The 6000-nt window shown below is 41.0% G+C and overlaps 1 pseudogene across 1 annotated transcript in view; it reads right to left on the bottom strand.

Moving 5' to 3' along the window:
• Positions 1-235: 235 nt before the first annotated feature.
• LOC309832265 (5'-AMP-activated protein kinase subunit gamma-1-like) overlaps positions 236-6000 on the bottom strand; it is a 56041-nt pseudogene continuing 50276 nt past the window's right edge. Inside the window, exon 4 of the transcript in view lies at positions 236-1168. The product of the transcript in view is annotated as a 5'-AMP-activated protein kinase subunit gamma-1-like (transcript). The remainder of the gene's footprint in view (positions 1169-6000) is intronic.

Raw genomic sequence — 6000 nt, 5'->3', positions numbered from 1 at the left:
AGAGGGTAGGAGCTAGAATGGGCTAGACTGAAAGTTTTTCTGAGTACTGTGAGGTTAAGGACACCTAAAAATTTATTCTCCTTCCTTTCCCCATGCATTCTCCAGCTCCCAGGTAGAAGGGTAGGGGGGCTCCTGAGCACGGAACAGTCACCAGGTTTTATCTGTGATTCCCAGAGCTTTAGGCAGGCAGTGAGTGAGGCACATCCGCTGGTGCTGCCTGCCCTCTTCCCTCAGCTCAGGGCTGCTTCTCTCTGCCTGTAAGCACTAGGTCCTACAGGTTGTCAGATAATGATACAATTCCCTTGACCACATCACTCTCATCCACCACTGCAAGCTGGTGAACCTCTGCTCCCACCAGCCTATTGATGATGGTCTCCAGAGTCTCAGGCAGGTAGCACTTGAGGACACATTTATAGTAATGTGACTGATGTCGCAGGGCTTTGGCTACAGATACACCTAGGTTGTTGTAGGTCTTTTCTGCTGCCTGATAGATAGCATCAAACTTGTAAAAGATGTTTACCACATGACCTTTCGCATTCACCACTGGCAGGGCTGAGAACTGGTGCTGTACAGAGATGCCCAGAGCCACATACAGTAGATCATAACAGTGTTGGCATAGAAGCTGATTTGTAGCTCTTCCAGAGACTTAGACGTGAACTCTGGCTTGGGAACTTAGTGATAAACAATTTGAGGAACTTGAGACTGCATTTGTGGATGAGGATGTACAAGATGTTGCCTGATTCTGGGTTAACAACTGGCAGCCTGTGGATCTTGTTTTGAATTAATGAAGAGACAGCATCAAACATGCTGGCATTAGGAGAAATGCAGGCAAGTGGTTTAAAGAAGTCCTGTGTGTACACCTCCTTGCAAGTTTCTGTCTTGTGTTCTTCCAACTCATAGATCTGTACCAAGGCTGATTTATAGTAACGGTGCAGGATATTGATGAAATCAGTGGTAGTCCACATGCCCACAAGTCCTTGCTTTTTGCTGTCCCAGAAAGGGGCAGCTTGTATACCATCAGTCACCAAAGCAAAGAAAGCATTCTTCACCTGCAGGGAAGTAGCAAATACAACCAAATTGGAGCTTGTGAGAATCAAGTCATAGCAGCAAGAGACTCTATAAAGGAAGTGTATATGCTGTTGTTAGATTCTGGGGTCTCTTGAGGACGCTCATTTTTCCAGAGTTGGAAACTCTCAAGACGTGGCCATCTCCATTGCAAGAGGCACTGGCTGGGTTCATTCACTTTAGGAACCTTGCTTTTTTTTTTTTTTTTAAATAGAGATGTTTATTGCATTAAACTTCCCTCTTAGAACTAGTCTTGCTGCATCCCATAAGTTTTGGTATGTTGTATTTTTGTTTGTGTCAAGATATTATTTGGTTTCTCTTTTGATTTCTTCTTTGACCTATTGGTTGCTCAAGAGTGTGTTGTTTAATTTCCACACATTTGTGAATTTTCCAGTTTTCCTCTTGTAACTGATTTCTAGTTTCATATCAGTCAAAAAATATACTTGGTATGATTTCAGTCATCTTACAGTTGCTATTTGCTAGGTTTGTGTTGTACTCTAACATATGATCTATCCTGGAGAATGTTCCATGTGTGCTTTAGAAGAACGTGTATTCTGCTGCTGTTGGGTAGAATATTCTATACATGTTTGTCAGGTCTATTTGGTCTAAGGTGTAGTTCAAGTCCAACGTTTCATATTTATTTTCTGTCTGGATAATCTATCCATCATTGAAAGTCGGGTATTGAGGTCTCCTACTATTATTGTAGTGTTGTCTATTTCTCCCTTCACATCTACTGGTATTTGCTTAATATATTTAGGTGCTCTGATTTGGGTTGTCTATATATTTACAGTTGCTGTATTTTCTTTATTAACTAACCTCTTTATCATTATATAGTGACCTTCTTTGTCTCTTGTTAACACTTTTGACTTCAAGTCTATTTTGTCTGATATAGGTATAGCCACTCCTGCTCTCTTTTGGTTTCCATTTGCATGGAATATATTTTTCCACCCCTTCAGTTTGAGCCTGTTCATGTCCTTAAGTCTGAAGTAAGTCTCTTGGAGGCAGCATAAAGTTGGTTTCTGTTTTTTAATCCATTCAGCCACTTTGTGCCTTTTGATTGGAGAATTTAATCCATTTACATTGAAAGTAACTATTGATAGGTAAGTACTTACTAATGCCATCTCATTAATTGTTTTCCAGCTGTTATGTAGTTCCCTTTTTCGTTTCTTTCTCTTTTGCTGTCTTTCTTTCTGTACTGGTGATTTTCCATAATTAAATGCTTTGACTCCCTTCTCTTTATCTTTTGTGTATCTACTGTAGGTTTTTGCTCTGTAGTTATCATGAGTATTAAATAAAACATCTTTTGGACATAACAGTGTATTTGAAGTTGATAACTTAACTTTGACTGCATACAAAAGCTCTATTCTTTTATTCCCACCCTATATTTTATGTTTTTGATGTCACAATGTACCTCTTTTATATTGTATATTCACTAACAAATTATTGTAGCTATTGTTATTTTTAATACTTTTGTCCTTTAAACCTTTATACTAGAGTTAATTGATTAACACACTACCATATAACAGTATTAGAGTATTCTGAATTTGACTATATACTTACGTTTGCCAGTATCTTTTATATTTTCATGTTATTTCATTTCTGCTTGAAGAACTCGTTTCAGCGATTCTTTTTTTTTTTTTTGCGGTACGCGGGCCTCTCACTGCTGTGGCCTCTTCCGTTGCGGAGCACAGCCTCCGGACGCGCAGGCTCAGCGGCCATGGCTCACGGGCCCAGCCGCTCCGCGGCATGTGGGATCTTCCCGGACCGGAGCACGAACCCGTGTCCCCTGCATCGGCAGGCGGACTCTCAACCACTGCGCCACCAGGGAAGCCCCAGCGATTCTTGTAAGACAGGTTTAGTCATGATGAACTCCCTCAGCTTCTGTTTCTTTGGGAAAATCTTTCTCTCTCCATTTCTCAAAGACAACTTTGCTAGGTAAAGTATTCTTGACAGTTTTTTTTTTTTCTTTTAGTAATTTGAATATATTATCCCACTCTCTTCTGCCCTACAGGGTTTCTGCTGAGAAATTCATTAATAGCCTTATGGGGGTTCCCATATAGGTGAGATTTTTTTTTTCTCTTGCTGCTTTAAAAATTATCTCATTTTCTTTGATTTTAGACAATTTTATTCTACGTTGTCTTGGAAAACATGATTTGGGTGTTGAAATTTTACAGTCACCTATTAGCTTCATGAACTTGGATGTCCAAATCTCTCCCTAGGTTTGGGAAGTTCTCAGCCACTGTTTCTTTAAATAAGCTTTCTTTTCCCCCTTTCCCCCTCTTCTTCTGGGACTCCAATAATGCGTAACTGTTTCTTTTAATGGTATATCATGATTCACATAGGCTTTCTTGACTCCTTCATTCTTTTTCCTTTGACTTCTCTGACTGGATGATTTCAAATGATCTGCCTTCTAGCTCACTAATTCTTTTTTCTGCTTGGTCAGATCTGCCAAAGCTCTCTATTGAATTCTTCAGTTCAATCATTGTGTTCTTCAACTCTAGAATTTCTACTTTTTTTAATACATAGTTTCTGTTTCTTTGTTGAACCTCTCATTTTGTTCATGCATTGTTTTCCTAATTTCATTTATTTATCTGCGTTTTCTTGTAGTTCATTGAATTTCTTTAAGAGGATTATTCTGAATTCTTTGTCAGACAGTTCATAGATCTCCATTTCTTTAGGGTCAGTCATTGAAGTTTTATTAGTTTCTTCTGGTGGTGTCATGTTTTCTTCATTATTCGTGATCCTTGTGGCCTTGTGTTGGTGTCTACACCTTGAAGAATAGCTTTATAGACTGGCTTCAGTAGGCAAAGCCCTTCACCTGTCAGCCCATCCAGAGATTCTAGGTGATATCCATAAGTGGGCAGGCCTGGTGCCTGGGTCAGCAGGTAGGAAGACCTGGTGCCTGAGTCCTTGGGGGTGGACCTGGAGCCCGGGTTCACCAGGCAGGCCTGGTGCTTGGGTCTGCAGTGATGGGTCTGGGACCAGAGTCTGCATGGTTGGACCTGGATCCTGGGTCCACAGGGGCCAACCAGGTGCTGGGGACCACTAGGGTGAGCCCAGCATCTGGATCCACCAGGGCCAGTTGGTATTTGTCCAGTGAGTCTTCTGCTGGAAGTGTGAATGTATCCCAGCAGGTACACAAGATGATCCACTGGGTAAGGAAGGAAAATAGTGGAACTTCTATTTTTATTTATTCCTTACCTCATTCCTTTTCATTTCCATTTCATGAATGTTTTGTATGTTTTTTGAATGTTTTTCCATACTGAATGTTAATTCAGTAGTACACATACATAAACTATAAATAAATACACACATTTGCGGGGGTGAAGGTTCACATGTCTACTGCTGAAGTGAGTGTTCAAAAGAGTTTAGAGACCACTGCTCTAAACCACCACCTTCTACTTTCTCTTTTTTTAAATTTATTTATTTATTTATTTATTTTTGGCTGCATTGGGTCTTCGTTGCTGCACGTGAGCTTTCTCTAGTTGTGGCGAGCAGGGGCTACTGTTCGTTGCAGTGCGTGGGCTTCTCTTTGCAGTGGTTTCTCTTGTTGCGGAGCACAGGCTCTAGATGCACGGGCTTCAGTGGTTGTGGCTCGTGGGCTTTAGAGTACAGGCTCAGTAGTTGTGGCACGCAGGCTCAGTAGTTGTGGCTCGTGGTCTCTAGAGAGCAGGCTCAGTAGTTGTGGCACATGAGCTTAGTTGCTGCAGCATGTGGGATCTTCCTGGACCAGGGCTCGAACCCATGTCCCCTGCATTGGCAGGCGGATTCTTAACCACTGTGCCACCAGGGAAGCCCCTACTTTCTCTTCAGAGAGAATATAACTGATTAACTTACAGCTTCCTTAATTACCAGCAGACCTAATGATATACTCTTGCCACCTTGATAGAGCTGTGTTTTCTAAGTATCCATAAAACAATATCCCTACCAGTTCTTAGAGACAGTGAATTTAGAAATTTTACTTATTATCACGGATCTCACTCTCAGATAGTAAACTGGAGAGGGTAAAATAGAGAATGTGTTCCCTGTGCCTCATGAAGTTAACTAGTTGCTATTATAGATGCAATAAAAAGTAATTCTGTCCTCTGACCAGCTGAGAATAACATTTTAAGGTAAGGAATTGCCTATTCATTGAGGCATAAATCAATAACTGGAGTCGACTCATGATAGACCAGGGAACACTCAGGTACAATGTAGTAAATTATGTTCTGTCATCTTATAATTCTTAATAACTCAGCTGTCACTCTAGACATTTTTGCATCTTTGTCTGGAGAATGGAAAGAAATAAAATTTAGGCTGATATTACAGACAAGATAAAAATCTGGGGTGTGGGTGGAAGGAAAGTCTTCATAGAGGAGACTCTTAAATTGGGTGCTGAAGGGTGAATGGAAGTTCACAAGGGTGACGGGGGGAAAAGCGGAGGGCATTCCAGACAGAAGGAATAAGATGGGCACAGACACAGGTGGAAGACGTCTTCTCTGGGGCATGGAAGGTAGTGTGGCCTCGCTGAGGCATACAGAGGCTGCGAGCGTTTGTGAGAGAGTACAGGAAGGGGAGGTTGAAGGGGCAGGGTGGGGGCCGGGTAACATAGTCCTTGAGAGTTAGACAAGCCTGGAATCAGATTCCTGCTCGGCGTCTTACTAGCTCTGTGATTTTGAGCAAGTACCTCTGTAATATTCATAATTCCCTATCTGTAAATTCATAATAACAAACTAGTACCTACCTCCTAGGGTTACTGTGAGTTTGAAATAAGAGAATCCCTTTTAAATGCTTAGAAAGGCACCTGATCACATGGCATCATTTAAGGTCTCAGTAAATAGAAAGTGTTGTTGTTGTTATTGTTATACTAATAACAACGTGTGTGTGTATACACACTAATAACAACTATTGTTTTATATGAATCAAGGGACTAGATTGTGAAATGGCTTATATATC

This window comes from Grampus griseus (genome assembly GCF_964374135.1).
Source record: "Grampus griseus genome assembly, chromosome: 14".
Classification (NCBI taxonomy): Eukaryota; Metazoa; Chordata; class Mammalia; order Artiodactyla; family Delphinidae; genus Grampus; species Grampus griseus.
This window is presented reverse-complemented; position numbering and strand designations above follow the sequence as displayed.